The following is a 16,106-nucleotide window of genomic DNA, read 5'->3' on the forward strand; positions in this document are numbered from 1 at the left end:
ACAATGTAACAAGGTTTTCCAAAATGAATCAACTCAAGTTATGGGAAAAAAATGCCAACATGGCACTGCCATATTTATTATTGAAGTATTTTTTTAACATGCCTCAAAAGAGCAGCTTGGAATTTGGGACATGCTCTCCCGGAGAGAGCATGAGGAGGTTGAGGTGGGGTATATCGTAGCGTCCCGGAAGAGTTAGTGCTTCAAGGAGTTCTGGGTATTTGTTCTGTCGTGTTTATGTTGTGTTTGTCATTCTTCTTTGGTGTGGGTTCACAGTGTGGCGCATATTTGTAACAGTGTTCAAGTTGTTTATATGGCCACCCTCAGTGTGACCTGTATGGCTGTTGACCAAGTATGGGTGCATTCGCTTGTGCGTCATATATTATGTGATTAGACCGGCACGCTGTTTGGATGGAGGAAAAGCGGACGTGTCGACAGGTTGTAGAGGACGCTAAAGGCAGTGCCTTTAAAGGGGAACATTATCACCAAACCTATGCAAGCGTCAATATATACCTTCATGTTGCAGAAAAAAGACCATGTATTTTTTTAACCGATTTCCGAACTCTAAATGGGTGAATTTTGGCAAATTAAACGCCTTTCTGTTTATCGCTCTTTTAGCGATGACGTCAGAACGTGACGTCACCGAGGTAACACACCCGCCATTTTCATTTTCACATTACAAACACTGGGCTCAGCTCTGTTATTTTCCATTTTTTCGACTATTTTTTGGAACCTTGGAGACATCATGCCTCGTCGGTGTGTTGTCGGAGGGTGTAACAACACTAACAGGGAGGGATTCAAGTTGCACCACTGGCAAGAAATCTGCCGCCAGACCCCCATTGAATGTACCAAAGTGTCTGCACATTTGAGCGACGATGCTAAGACAGACATGGCACAGAGATGTATGGATAACCTGCAGATGCATTTGCAACGATTAAGTCAACGAAATCACGAAGGTGAGTTTTGTTGATGTTGTTGACTTATGTGCTATAGTCAGACATATTTGGTCACGGCATGACTGCCAGCTAATCGATGCTAACATGCGATGCTAATCGAAGCTAACATGCTATTTACGCTAGCTGTATGTACATTTGAAACTAGAGACCCACATTTAACAAACACTTACCAATCGACGGATTTAAGTTGCTCCAGTGTCACAAGATGCGAAAGTCCTGATCGTTAGGTCCGCACATTTTACCGGCGATGCTACTAAGGCAGCCATGCTATGGACCACTTCATTAGGTACACCCATGCTATGGCCATATAGCATCAATAGCTATTCGCTCAATAGCTTCAATTTCTTCTTCAATTTTGTTTTCACTATCTGCCTCCATACTCTGACCATATGTTTCAATACATGCGTAATCTGTTGAATCGCTTAAACCGCTGAAGTCCGAGTCTGAATCCGGGCTAATGTCGCTATATCTTGCTGTGGTAACCGCCATGTTGTTTGTATTGGCAGCACTGTATGACGTCACAGGGAAATGGATAGTGGTTTCGAAGACAGCGAAAATAAGGCATTTTAAAGCTTTATTTAGGGATATTCCGGGACCGGTAAAATTTTGAAAAAAACTTCAAAAAATACAACAAGCCACTGGGAACTGATTTTTATTGTTTTTAACCCTTTTGAAATTCTGATAATGTTCCCCTTTAAGACACGCCCCCAATAAAGTTGTCCGGGTGGAAATCGGGAGAAATTCGGGAGAATGGTTGCCCCGGGGGATTTTCAGGTGGGTTTCACTGAAATTCGGGAGTCTGCCGGGGAAATCGGGAGGGTTGGCAAGCATGCTGATCCGGTCCTCGGGCTGCACCTTTGACACCCCTGCATTAAGACGATCATCGTGTTCGGTTCCAGCTCTCCCTATCGTGTTGTCACAGGACCGTCTCTTGTTTTTTTTCCTGTGCTCCGCCGCCTGTGTTCCCAGCGACTTGTTTTGCCTCGGTGCCTGCGAGGACAGCCAACACCTTGAAAGTAAACACTGAACAATGCCATGTCAGGCAAGGGGCAGACCCTAGTTCACATCCTCTGTGGATGACTGATAACAACCGACATGAGCAGACGGAGCCGTGACGCCGGCCGCTCGGTTTCGGCCCCACGCCCGCAGTGAGTATGAACATGAAACTCTTTCAATAATTGATTCCCCTTTTTTCTTATTCCTTTCTGCGTGTGTTTAAGTGCGGCGCTGGGCTCCGGCTCTGAAGCGGCGGTGTTGCCATGTGTGTTGCTATGGAGAGAGCGGCCTGGTGTTGTGTAGCAGCCTCTGTCAGGGAGGGGGAGATTGGGTTTGGTCAAGCGTTTGTGCTTCGAACAAGATTAGGCTTTGCGTTTACCAGACGTTTCGCGGCCCCGCTTCCGAACACGCTCGCGCACATGTAGATGTCGGAAAAGACTGATATGACGGCCGGTGTTCAGGCGACGGGGGTTCATGCGCCTCGCGTTTCGTTCGAGTGAGCCGGCACAAGGAGAGGCGTGTTGGATTACTCGCGGTCCAGTTGAATACAAAGAGTGGAAAGAAAGCGTGTCCGGGGTTTCCTCGCTCGCCGTGAGCATTGCTGCTTACTCACCGCCTGCGACAAGGCTCGTCACGGCACGGCTCACGTTTAAGATTCCTTTCGCCTTAAAGGGGAACGGCAATTTTTTTGGGGGGGGTAGGATTTTGCCTCTCGTTCACAATCATTATGAAAGACAAGAAGACAAAAGGTTTCTTGTTTTTTTGCATTCTGACAAGAGATGTCCCATAATGGGGACTTGATTACCGGTTCCGATATCAACCGATATTGAAATTATGACATTATTATACCAAATTTCTTCAACTCTCACTGGATCGGTTGAGGGTGCATGGGAGTTTGCCCAACCAGTCTACATGTGCTTTGTGGACTTGGAGAAGGCATTGGACCGTGTCCCTCGGGAAGTCCTGTGGGGAGTGCTCAGAGAGTATGGGGTATCGGACTGTCTGATTGTGGCGGTCCGCTCCCAGTACGATCGGTGTCAGAGCTTGGTCCGCATTGCCGGCAGTAAGTCGAACACATTTCCAGTGAGGGTTGGACTCCGCTAAGGCTGTCCTTTGTCACCGATTCTGTTCATAACTTTTATGGACAGAGTTTCTAAGCGCAGTCAAGAGGTTGAGGGGATCCGGTTTGGTGGCTTCAGGATTAGGTCTCTGCTTTTTGCAGATGATGTGGTCCTGATGGCTTCATCTGGCCACGATCTGGGATGACTATTACTATACTCTCAGCAGGGTTCTTGAGGGTGCATGGGAGTTTGCCCCAACCGGTCTACATGTGCTTTATGGACTTGGAGAAGGCATTGGACCGTGTCCCTCGGGAAGTCCTGTGGGGAGTGCTCAGAGAGTATGGGGTATCGGACTGTCTGATTGTGGCAGTCCGCTCCCGGTACGATCGGTGTCAGAGCTTGGTCCGCATTGCCGGCAGTAAGTCGGACACGTTTCCAGTGAGGGTTGGACCCTTTGTCACCCATTCTGTTCATAACTTTTATGGACAGAGTTTCTAAGCGCAGTCAAGAGGTTGAGGGGATCCGGTTTGGTGGCTTCAGGATTAGGTCTCTGCTTTTTGCAGATGATGTGGTCCTGATGGCTTCATCAGGCCAGGATCTTCAGCTCTCACTGGATCGGTACACAGCCGAGTGTGAAGCAACTGGGATGACTATTACTATACTCTCAGCAGGGTTCTTGAGGGTGCATGGGAGTTTGCCCCAACCAGTCTACATGTGCTATATGGACTTGGAGAAGGCATTGGACCGTGTCCCTCGGGAAGTCCTGTGGGGAGTGCTCAGAGAGTATGGGGTATCGGACTGTCTGATTGTGGCGGTCCGCTCCCGGTACGATCAGTGTCAGAGCTTGGTCCGCATTGCCGGCAGTAAGTCGGAAACGTTTCCAGTGAGGGTTGGACCCTTTGTCACCCATTCTGTTCATAACTTTTATGGACAGAGTTTCTAGGCGCAGTCAAGGCGTTGAGGGGATCCGGTTTGGTGGCTTCAGGATTAGGTCTCTGCTTTTTGAAAATGATGTGGTCCTGAAGGCTTCATCTGGCCAGGATCTTCAGCTCTCACTGGATCGGTTCACAGCCGAGTGTGAAGCGACTGGGATGACTATTACTATACTCTCGGCAGAGTCCTTGAGGGTGCATGGGAGTTTGCCCAACCAGTCTACATGTGCTTTGTGGACTTGGAGAAGGCATTGGACCGTGTCCCTCGGGAAGTCCTGTGGGGAGTGCTCAGAGAGTATGGGGTATCGGACTGTCTGATTGTGGCGGTCCGCTCCCTGTATGATCAGTGTCAGAGCTTGGTCCGCATTGCCGGCAGTAAGTCGGCCACGTTTCCAGTGAGGGTTGGACTCCGCCAAGGCTGCCCTTTGTCACCCATTCTGTTCATAACTTTTATGGTCAGAGTTTCTAGGCACAATCAAGGCGTTGAGGGGATCCGGTTTAGTGGCTGCAGGATTAGGTCTCTGCTTTTTGCAGATGATGTGGTCCTGATGGTTTCATTTGGCCAGGATCTTCAGCTCTAACTGGATCGCTTCGCAGCAGAGTGTGAACCGACCGGGATGAGAATCAGCACCTCCAAGTCCGAGTCCATGGTTCTCGCCCGGAAAAGGGTGGAGTGCCATCTCGGGGTTGGGGAGGAGACCCTGCCTCAAGTGGAGGAGTTCAAGTGCCTTGGAGTCTTGTTCACGAGTGAGGGAAGAGTGGATCGTGAGATCGACAGGCGGATCGGTGCGGCGTATTCTGTATCGATCCGTTGTGGTGAAGAAGGATATGAGCCGGAAGGCAAAGCTCTCTATTTACCAGTCGATATAATCATAGTAGTATCGACTAGGTGCGCTCTTGTACATGATATCATTACAGTGGATCCACATAGGCATTTGTTTACATTCAGGGGTGCTAGCTTGCTGTTAGCGGCGAGCTATTGTATCCTCCTACCGTGTGTAGTGAAGCATGTTTAGCTATCCACTCAGTGGCCTCTTGGTTAGAATGTCCGCCCTGAGATCGGTAGGTTGCGAGTTCAAACCCTGGCCGAGTCATACCAAAGACTATAAAAATGGGACCCATTACTTCCCTGCTTGGCACTCAGCACCAAGGGTTGGAATTGGGGGTTGAATCACCAGAAATGATTCCTGGGCGTGGCCACCGCTGCTGCTCACTGCTCCCCTCACCTTCTCAAGGGTGATGGGTCAAATGCAGAGAATAATTTCGCCACACATCGTGTGTGTGTGTGATACAATCATTGGTACTTTCACTTTAATTAGTGATTTATTTAGCAAATCAATGAAATCAACAAAGCTCACCTTTGTGCATTCACGCACAGCATAAAACGTTTGGTGGACAAAACGAGACAAAGGAGGAGTTGCATTAAACACATCTTCCTGTGAAGTGAATTTAATTATATTTATATAGCGCTTTTCTCTAGTGACTCAAAGCGCTTTTACATAGTGACAACCAATATCTAAGTGGCATTTAAACCAGTGTGGGTGGCACTGGGGAGCAGGTGGCCAAAGTGTCTTGCCCAAGGACACAACGGCAATGACTAGGACGGCGGGAGCGGGGATCGAACCTGGATCCCTCAAGTTGCAGGCACGGCCACCCTACCAACCGAGCCATACCTCCCCCCTCTGTGTGGCAGCGTCGGAGAAAGTTGTACATGGAAACAAACGACGATGAGTTCAAGGACCGCTGAAATTAGTAAGACAAAGCGGTGCTTGCCAAACCCTGTCATCTGTGAAACATGTTTGATATATACCAGGGGTCACCAACCTTTTTGAAACCAAGAGCTACTTCTTGGGTACTGATTAATGCGAAGGGCTACCAGTTTGATAAACACTTAAATAAATTGCCAGAAATAGCCAATTTGCTCAATTTACCTTTGATAAATCAATCTATATATATAAAAAAATGGGTATTTCTGTCTGTCATTCCGTTGTACATTTTTTTTCGTTTTACGGAGGGTTTTTTGTAGAGAATACATGATGAAAAAAACACTTAATCAAACGGTTTGAAAGAGGAGAAAACATGAGAAAAATTAAAATTAAATTTTGATAGTACCACCCCTGTTACGTCCCTTGCTCCTGATGGGTGCTGGTTGGCGCCTTGCATGGCAGCTCCCTCCATCAGTGTGTGAATGTGTGTGTGAATGTGTAAATGTGGAAGTAGTGTCAAAGCGCTTTGAGTACCTTAAAGGTAGAAAAGCGCTATACAAGTACAACCCATTTATCTTCAATTTCGAAAAATGAAGAAAAAAATAGAAAAAAAACTAGCTAATTCGAATCTTTTTGAAAAAATTTAAAAAATTATTTATGGAACATCATTAATCATTTTTCCTGATTAAGATTCATTGTAGAATTTTGATGACATGTTTTAAATAGGTTAAAATCCAATCTGCACTTTGTTAGAATATATAACAAATTGGACCAAGCTATATTTCTAACAAAGACAAATCATTATTTCTTCTAGATTTTCCAGAACAAAAATTAAAAAAAAAAACATTCAAAAGACTTTGAAATAAGATTTAAATGTGATTGTAAAAATTTTCCAGATTTGCCGGAATATTTTTTTTTTTAATTTTAATCTTAAAAAGTTTGAAGAAATATTTCACAAATATTCTGCGTCGAAAAAACAGAAACTAAAATGAAGAATTCAATTCAAATGTATTTATTATTCTTTACAATAAAAAAAATATATATTTGAACATTGATTTAAATTGTCAGGAAAGAAGAGGAAAGAATTCAAAAGGTAAAAAGGTATATGTGTTTAAAAATCCTAAAATCATTTTTAAGGTTGTATTTTTTTCTCTAAAATTGTCTTTCTGAAAGTTATAAGAAGCAAAGTAAAAAAATAAATGAATTTATTTAAACAAGTGAAGACCAAGTCTTTAAAATATTTTTGGGATTTTCAAATTCTATTTAAGTTTTGTCTCTCTTTGAATTAAAAATGTCGAGCAAAGCCAGACCAGCTTGCTAGTAAATAAATACAATTTTAAAAATAGAGGCAGCTCACTGGTAAGTGCTACTATTTGAGCTATTTTTAGAACAGACAAGCGGGCGACTCATCTGGTCCTTACGGGCGACCTGGTGCCCGCGGGCACCACGTTGGTGACCCCTTCTATAAATAGTGGGATTTCTCACAATTACAGGACATATTTTAAAATAAAAACTTTTTTTTCCTTTTCCACACCTCTCTGAAAGAGGTCCAGGGAGCCACTAGGGCGGCGCTAAAGGGCCGAGGGGTTGCTGAACCCCCCGATTTACGTGGTAATTCCTGAGATATGCTGGCAAAAGGGACGCCAGGCTGAGCGTGTATCCCAGCAGCGCTTATGCTTTATGGCTAATTAGCGCATTGATCGCAGGTTGTTCCTGCATCACCGGCACTGTCGCCACACAAAAGCGTGCGCGAGGGTGAGTTATGCAGCTGTAAGCTGACACTCGTCGCCGCCTGTGTCGCAGGCGACCTGGCGAGATTCAGCTGTACATTGATTGCTTTGTGTGGGTGAAGGCGCATGTGTGTGTGTGTGTGTGTGTGTGTGTGTGTGTGTGTGTGTGTGTGTGTGTGTGTGTGTGTGTGTGTGTGTGTGTGTGTGTGTGTGTGTGTTCTTGTATTTCAAGCATTCTAGAGACATCAACAAGGAAAAGTACTTTCCATATGAGGAGGTGTGAACAAGTCAGGACATAACATTGCATCTAATAGAGAATGTCTCATTTGCACCCCTGGTGGTCAAAATGAGGGTGGTCCCATAAAGGAAGGATTTTTCTCATTGACTGTGTGTCGTTTTTAAAAGTGCTCCCTCTCTGGCCAACATATGAAATAATGAGTGTGTGTAAAAATGTTAAGTGTGCCCCCTCTGGTCAACATAGGAAATAACAAGTGTGTGCAAAAATTTTAAGTGCTCCCACTCTGGTCAACATATGAAATAACAAGTGTGTGGAAAAATTCTAAGTGTGCCCATCCATCCATCCATCCATTTTATACCGCTTATTCCCTTTTGGGGTCGCGGGGGGCGCTGGCACCTATCTCAGCTACAATCGGGCGGAAGGCGGGGTACACCCTGGACAAGTCGCCACCTCATCGCAGGGCCAACACAGATAGACAGACAACATTCACACTCACATTCACACACTAGGGCCAATTTAGTGTTGCCAATCAACCTATCCCCAGGTGCATGTCTTTGGAAGTGGGAGGAAGCCGGAGTACCCGGAGGGAACCCACACAGTCACGGGGAGAACATGCAAACTCCACACAGAAAGATCCCGAGCCTGGATTTGAACCCCGGACTGCAGGACCTTCGCATTGTGAGGCAGACGCACTAACCCCTCTGCCACCGTGAAGCCCTAAGTGTGCCCATTCTTGGTCAATATATGTAATAAGTGTGTGTAATAAATTGAAATGCGCCCCCTTTGGCCAAAATTAATAAATAAAATGAATATGTATATAGAAACGTACTGTGATTTTCTCGTAAAATTATTACTTTTTAAAATCAAATATATCATATAAAATTCAGACTTTTATCACAATATTGTCATTTTCTCGTTGTTCTTGTAAAATAGTGACATTTTTTTAACCAAAATTATGACTTTTGTCAAAATGTTGCCAAGTAAAATTCAGATAATTATTGTAATATTGCGAAAATTTGAAATTTTTCTTTCAAAATTGTGACTTTTGTCGAGTAAAATCACGACTCATTTCATAAAACGGGCAAAATGTTAAGATTTTCTTGTAAAATTGTGACTGCTATTGAGTAAAAATCCAACTTTTATCACAATATTGCACAAATGTTCAGTTTTTCTTTGTGAAAATTTGGACCTGCGTTGCTTAAATTACAACTTATATTATAATACTGCCAAAATTCCAAGTTTTTCTTGTGAAACTGTGACCTTTTCTACCCTTCTGGAGAAATCAACAAGGAAAATTAGCATCCATATGAGGAGGAGTGAACAAGTTAGGACATAAATCATGGTCCCGATACAGAAAACCATCGCATCTAATAGAGAATGTCTCATTTGCACCCCTGGTGGTCAAAATGAGGGTGGTCCCATAAAGGAGGGATTTTTCAAATTGACGGTGTCGTTTTTTATAAGTGCTCCCCCTTTAGTCAACATTTAAAATAACGAGTGTGTGTAAAAATTTGAAGTGTGCCCCCTCTGGTCAACATGTGAAATAACAAGTGTGTGCAAAAAATTGAAGTGCTCCCACTCTGGTCAACATATGAAATAACAAGTGTGTGGAAAAATTTTAAGTGTGCCCCCTCTGGTCAATATATGTAATAAGTGTGTGTAATAAATTGAAATGCGCCCCCTTTGGCCAAAAGTAATAAATACAATGAATATGTATATAGAAACATACTGTGATTTTCTCGTAAAATTATTACTTTTTAAAATAAAAGATATCATATAAAATTATGACTTTTATCACAATATTGCAATTTTTTCGTATAATAGTGACATTTTTTGAGCAAAATTATGACTTTTGTCAAAATTTTGCCAAGTAAAATTCAGATTATCATTGTAATATTGCCAAAATTTGAAAGTTTTCTTTCAAAATTTTAACTTTTGTGGAGTAAAATCACGACTCTTCATAAAATTGGTAAAATGTTAAGCTTTTCTTGTAAAATTGCGACTGCTATTGAGTAAAAATCCAACTTTTATCATAATATTGCACAAATGTTCAGTTTTTCCTTGTGAAAATTTGGACCTGCGTTGCTTAAATTACAACTTTTATTATAATACTGCCAAAATTCCAAGTTTTTCTTGTGAAACTGTGATCTTTTTCTACCCTTTTTGAGAAATCAACAAGGAAAAGTAGCATCCATATGAGGAGGAGTGAACAAGTTAGGACATAAATCATTGTCCCGATACGGAAAACCATCGCATCTAATAGAGAATGTCTCATTTGCACCCCTGGTGGTCAAAATGAGGGTGGTACCAAAAAGGAGGGATTTTTCAATCTGACTGTGTGTCGGTTTTTATAAGTGCGCCCCCTCTAGTCAACATTTAAAATAACGAGTGTGTGTAAAAATTTGAAGTAGGCCGCCTCTGGTCAACATATGAAATAACAAGTGTGTGTAAAAATTTGAAGTGCTCCCCCTCTGGTCAACATATGAAATAACAAGTGTGGGGAAAAATTTTAAGTGTGCCCCCTCTGGTCAATATATGTAATAACAAGTGTGTGTAATAAATTGAAATGCGCCCCTTTGGCCAAGTTTAATAAAAAAAAATGAATATGCATATAGAAAAGTATTGTAATTTTCTCGTGAAATTGTTACTTTTTAATATAAATAATATAAAATACTGACTTTTATCACAATATTGACATTTTTTCCGTTGTTCTTGTAAAATAGTGACATTTTTTGAGTAAAATTATGACTTTTGTCCAAATTTTGCCTCGTAAAATTCAGATTATTATTGTAATATTGCCAAAATTTGAAAGTTTTCTTTCAAAATTGTGACTTTTGTCGAGTAAAATCACGACTCTTCATAAAACTGGCAAAATGCTAAGCTTTTTTTGTAAAACTGCGACTTCTGTTGAGTAAAAATCCAACTTTTATCATAATATTGCACACATGTTCAGTTTTTCCTTGTAAAAATTTGAACCTGCGTTGCTTAAATTACAACTTTTATTATAATACTGCCAAAATTTCAAGTTTTTCTTGTGAAACTGTTACTTTCTTCTACCCTTCCCTAGAAATCAACAAGGAAAAGTAGCTTCCATATGAGGAGGAGTGAACAAGTTAGGACATAAATCATGGTCCCGATACGGAAAACCATTGCATCTAATAGAGAATGTCTCATTTGCACCCCTGGTGGTGAAAATGAGGGTGGTCCCAAAAAGGAGGGATTTTTCAAATTGACTGTGTGTTGCTTTTAAAAGTGCGCGCCCTCTAGTCAACGTATGAAATAACGAGTGTGTGTAAAAATTTGAAGTGCTCCCACTCTGGTCAACATATGAAATAACAAGTGTGTGGAAAAATTTTAAGTGTGCCCCCTCTGGTCAATATATGTAATAACAAGTGTGTGTAAAAATTTTAAGTGTGCCTCCTTTGGCCAAAATTAATAAATAAAATGAATATGTATATAGAAACGTACTGTGATTTTCTCGTAAAAGTATTACTTTTTAAAATAAAATATATCATACAAAATTCTGACTTTTATCACAATATTGCCATTTTTTCGTTCTTGTAAAATAGTGAAATTTTTTGAGCAAAGTTATGACTTTTGTCAAAATTTTGCCTCATAAAATTCAGATCATTATTGTAATATTGGCAAAATTTGAAAGTTTTCTTTCAAAATTTTGACTTTTGTCGAGTAAAATCTCGACTCTTTCCATATAACTGGCAACATTTTAAGCTTTTCTTGTAAAATTGTGACTGTTATTGAGTAAAAATCCAACTTTTATAATAATATCGCACAAATGTTCAGTTTTTCCTTGTAAAAATTTGGACCTGCGTTGCTTAAATTACAACTTTTATTATAATACCGCCAAAATTCCAAGTTTTTCTTGTGAAACTGTGAACTTTTTTTACCGTTCTTGAGAAATCAACAAGGAAAAGTAGCAATCATATGAGGAAGAGTGAACAAGTTAGGACATAAATCATAGTCCCGATACGGAAAACCATTGCATCTAATAGAGAATGTCTCATTTGCACCCCTGGTGGTCAAAAATGAGGCTGGTCCCACAAAGGAGGGATTTTTTTCAAATTGACTGTGTGTCGGTTTTAAAAGTGCTCCACCTCTGGTCAACAAATGAAACAACAAGTGTGTGTAAAAATTTGAAGTTCTCCCCCTCTGGTCAACATATGAAATAACAAGTGTGTGTAAAACATTGAAATGCGCCCCCTTTGGCCAATATTAATTAAAAAAAATATGTATGTAGAGACACGCTGTAATAACTTGAAGTAAACAATGAACATTAAAAAAAAAAAAAAAATACAAATTAAAATTAAAAAATAACTAAAAGCTCACCTTTTTTTATATTTGCATAGTATGTATGTATTATTAATGTTGTAAATACAAATCTTTATACATCTAGAAAGACTGGTCCTAAAGAGGTAGGCATTTTTCAGAGGTCTCAAGAAGGTAAGAAATACAAAAATGTAAGTGTGTGTGCGCGTGTGTGTGTGTGTGTGTTTCCTGATGCTGCTGCTGTGCGAGCTCATTGAGTCATTTCAATATTGTCTGCTGGTTATTTGTGAACGTCATCCAGACACAGCATTTGCCCAGAGAAGTGTGTGACTTCATCATATTGACTGTCTGCCCTGCCAGATGCACGCTTGCAGACGCTTCTCCTGCCTTTGTGTGAGCCTGTGTTTGCCTTGTGAGGCGGGGCATGTGTGTGTGCGTGTGTGTGTGTGTTGTACAGTATATTCATCACATGCTCCCATGTCCGCGAGGGCACTCTTATTGGAAACACTCTCTTTCATCATGGGGTCTTTACACCCCCCGGGTCAGAGTTGGACTGCACGTCCATCGTTTCAAGTGTTCTCCTGCAAAACATCCTTCTCTGGCTACTGTTCAATATTCACATCCTGGCACACCTCCAAAGAAAATGTTTGATTTATGTTTGTACGGTATACCGGTTCTAGTATAGCACAGCGATACTAATAAATCATATCTAGTACTATACCGCCTCTAAAAAGTACCGGTCCCCCGCCTCTTTGTCATCGTCACGTCGTGTCGTTGTTGGTTTTACCAGCAGAGGAGCATGTTCGGCAGCGCAAGCACACAGAGTACTTACGAGCAGACACAGTGTGTAAACAGAAAATGGACAACGGATGCATTTTGGCTTAAAAACTAAAGAAAAATGGTGACGTTACAACACTGAAACGCCCTCAGGAAGAGGTGCTTTAAGACATGGCTCGCTATTTAGCAGCTAACATCTATCCGCAGTCGGCAGTGTTTAACTGGTCTCCATGGTGACGAATACAATGAGTATTATTATCACAGCAGGATTAAACATGCTTCACTAGGAGGATACGATAGCTTACCGGCTTCAAGATGGAAACAAACGCCATAGGTGGATCTACACCTGACATCCAATGTAATGATACAAAGTACAATAGCGTATCTAGTAGGGGTGTGGTAAAAAATCGATTCGAATACGTTGTGCGATTCAGAATCGATTCTCATTTTTAAAAACTCTATTATTATTTTTTTTAATCAATCCAACAAACCACTACACAGCAATACCATAACAATGCAATCCAATTCCAAAACCGAACCTGACCCAGCAACACTCAGAACTGCAATAAACACAGCAATTGAAAGGAGACATAAATACCACACAGAACAAACCAAAAGTAGTGAAACAAAAATGAATATTATCAACAACAGTATCAATATTAGTTATAATTTCAGCATAGCAGTGATTAAAAATCCCTCATTGACATTATCATTAAACATTTATAAAGATTAAAAAAAAGAACAATAGTGTCTCAGTGGCTTACACTTGCATCACATCTCATAAGTTTGACAACACACTGTGTCCAATATTTTCACAAAGATAAAATACCGTATTTCCTTGAATAGCCGCCAGGCATTGATATGCACCTGCCTTGAATTACTGCCGGGTCAAACTCGCTCCCCAAATTTATTAGCGCATGCTTACTTTTACCGCCGGGTCAAATTCGTGACGTCACGAATGACGCTTCCCCGTCGTCATTTTAAAAATGGCGGAGGAGGTTTTTTTTGCTTTTACTATTTGTAAACCATGGGTCTTGTTCCACAGCCATACAGATCACACTGATGGTTGTAATATAAACAACTTTAACACTCTTACTAATATGCGCCACACTCTGTGAACCCACACCAAACACATTTTGGGAGAACATCGTCTCTGTAACACATTATAAACGCAACATAATAATTACCCAGAATGCCATGCATCCATGACTCTTGGCTATATTATTTACCCCGCTATCACCAACCCCCCCCCTCCGTGTGTTGGTTGAGGTGGGCGGGGTTTGGGGCGTGTGTATAAAATAGCCAAAAGTCATGGATGGATGGCATTGTGGGTAATTCTTATGTTGCATTTATAATGTGTTACAGAGCCGATGTTCTCCAGAAATGTGTTTGGTTAGGGTTCACAGAGTGTGGCGCATATTAGTAAGAGTGTTAAAGTTGTTTGTATCACAACCATCAGTGTAAAAGGTATGGCTGTTGACCAAGTGTGCATTGCAATCTCGTATGAGAAGCAGCGAAATGCAATGCGTCCGGCCGGCGCGCAGATAACGTTGTGTAAAGGCGGCCGCGATTGCATGTTGTAAAGCAGTGGTCCCCAACCACCGGGCCGCGGCCGCAGAGTAATTTTTTATTAATATTTTTTTTTTTTTATCACACTAAATTTTTTACTGCATGCCATTGGTAAGCGCAGGGGTGAGAAGAGTTTTTTTTAAATTATTAGCGCCTGCTTACTTTTACCGCATGCCTTGAATAAGCGCAGGAGTGAGAAGAGGTTTTAAATTAATTAGCGCCCCGGCGGCTTTTCAAGGAAATACGGTAAGTCATATTTTTGGTTCGTTTAATAGTTAAAACAAATTTACATTATTGCAATCAGTTGATAAAGCATTGTCCTTTACAATTATAAAAGCTTTTTTTTTTTTTAAATCTACTACTCTGCTAGCATGTCAGCAGACTGGGGTAGATCCTGCTGAAATCCTATGTATTGCATAAAATACAGAATCGTTTTGAATCGGAAAAATATCGTTTTTGAATCGAGAATCGAATCGAATCGAAAAAATCAATATATTATCGAATCGTGACTCCAAGAATCGATATTGAATCGAATCGTGGGACACCCAAAGATTCGCAGCCGTAGTATCTAGTCAAAACTACTATTATTACATCGATATTTTTTGGCATCACAACATCTTCTTTCGTTTTTTAAAAATTCATATTATGTTTATAAACTCAGGAAATACGACCCTGGACACTTTGAATATGATCCTGGGACTACTTGGTATCGGGCCGATACCTAAATGTGTGGTATCATCCAAAACTAATGCAAAGTATCCAAAAAACAGAAGAATAAGTGATTATTACATTTTAACAGAAGTGTAGATAGAACATGTTAATGGAGAAAATAAGCAGATATTAACAGTAAATGAACAAGTAGATTATTGCATATGTCAGCAGACTAATTAGGAGCCTTTGTTTGTTTACTTATTACTAAAAGACAAGTTGTCTTGTATGTTCACTATTTTATTTAAAGGCCTACTGAAAGCCACTACTACCGACCACACAGTCTGACAGTTTATATATCAATGATGAAATATTAACATTGCAACACTTGTCAATACGGCCGGGTTAGTTTACTAAATTGCAATTTTAAATTTTGCGCCGGACTATCCTGCTGAATCATCGCGGTATGATGACACGTGCGCGCGACGTCACGCATTGTAGACGACATCTTGTTCCAGCCCCGATCCCAGCTATAAGTCGTCTGTTTTCATCGCATAATTCAACAGTATTCTGGACATCTGTGTTGCTGAATCTTTTGCAATTTGTTCAATAAATAATGGAGACGTCAAAGAAGAAAGCTGTAGGTGACAAGCGGTGTATTGCGGCCGGCTTTAGCAACGCAAACACAGCCGGTGTTTCATTGTTTACATTCCCGAAAGATGACAGTGACGCTTTACTATGGAACAGAGCGGTTTAGCGAACACGGTTGGATTGGACCTCACACACAAAGTACAGTGTATTATGCAGCGATCATTTCGAAAGATCGTTTTTCGTTTTCCCAAGTGTGTGAATGTTGTCTGTCATCTGTGTTGGCCCTGCGATGAGGTGGCGACTTGTCCAGGGTGTACCCCGCCTTCCGCCCGATTGTAGCTGAGATAGGCGCCAGCGCCCCCCGCGACCCCAAAAGGGAATAAGCGGTAGAAAATGGATGGATGGATGGGTTTTTCGAAGAGTATCCCTTGCGAAGGGCAGAGATGGGCATCGCCACCACCCGCCGACTGGTGCTGAAGAAAGGTGCGGGGCCGACCTTCAAGTTGTACAGGTACGACCATATAATCTCACTAAAACACTAGTAACATAATAAGCAGATAAGGGATTTTCCAGAATTATCCTAGTAAATTTGTCTAATAACATCTGACTCGCTCCCACTGT

At 41.4% G+C, this 16,106-nt stretch overlaps 1 protein-coding gene across 2 annotated transcripts in view; it reads left to right on the top strand.

Annotated features, from left to right (window-relative positions):
- Nucleotides 1-16,106, top strand: part of kcnn1a (potassium intermediate/small conductance calcium-activated channel, subfamily N, member 1a) — a 205,472-nt gene that overhangs the window by 29,226 nt on the left and 160,140 nt on the right. The window contains exon 1 of one of the 2 annotated variants that reach the window (XM_061919821.1): nt 2,002-2,101. The exons of the other annotated variant lie outside the window; for it this stretch is intronic. The gene's annotated coding sequence lies outside the window, so the exon portion shown is untranslated. Of the gene's footprint in view, nt 1-2,001; nt 2,102-16,106 lie in introns of those variants that run through there. 2 annotated transcript variants of the gene reach the window in all.

The sequence above is a fragment of the Nerophis ophidion genome, linkage group LG14 (genome assembly GCF_033978795.1).
Source record: "Nerophis ophidion isolate RoL-2023_Sa linkage group LG14, RoL_Noph_v1.0, whole genome shotgun sequence".
NCBI lineage: Eukaryota > Metazoa > Chordata > Actinopteri > Syngnathiformes > Syngnathidae > Nerophis > Nerophis ophidion.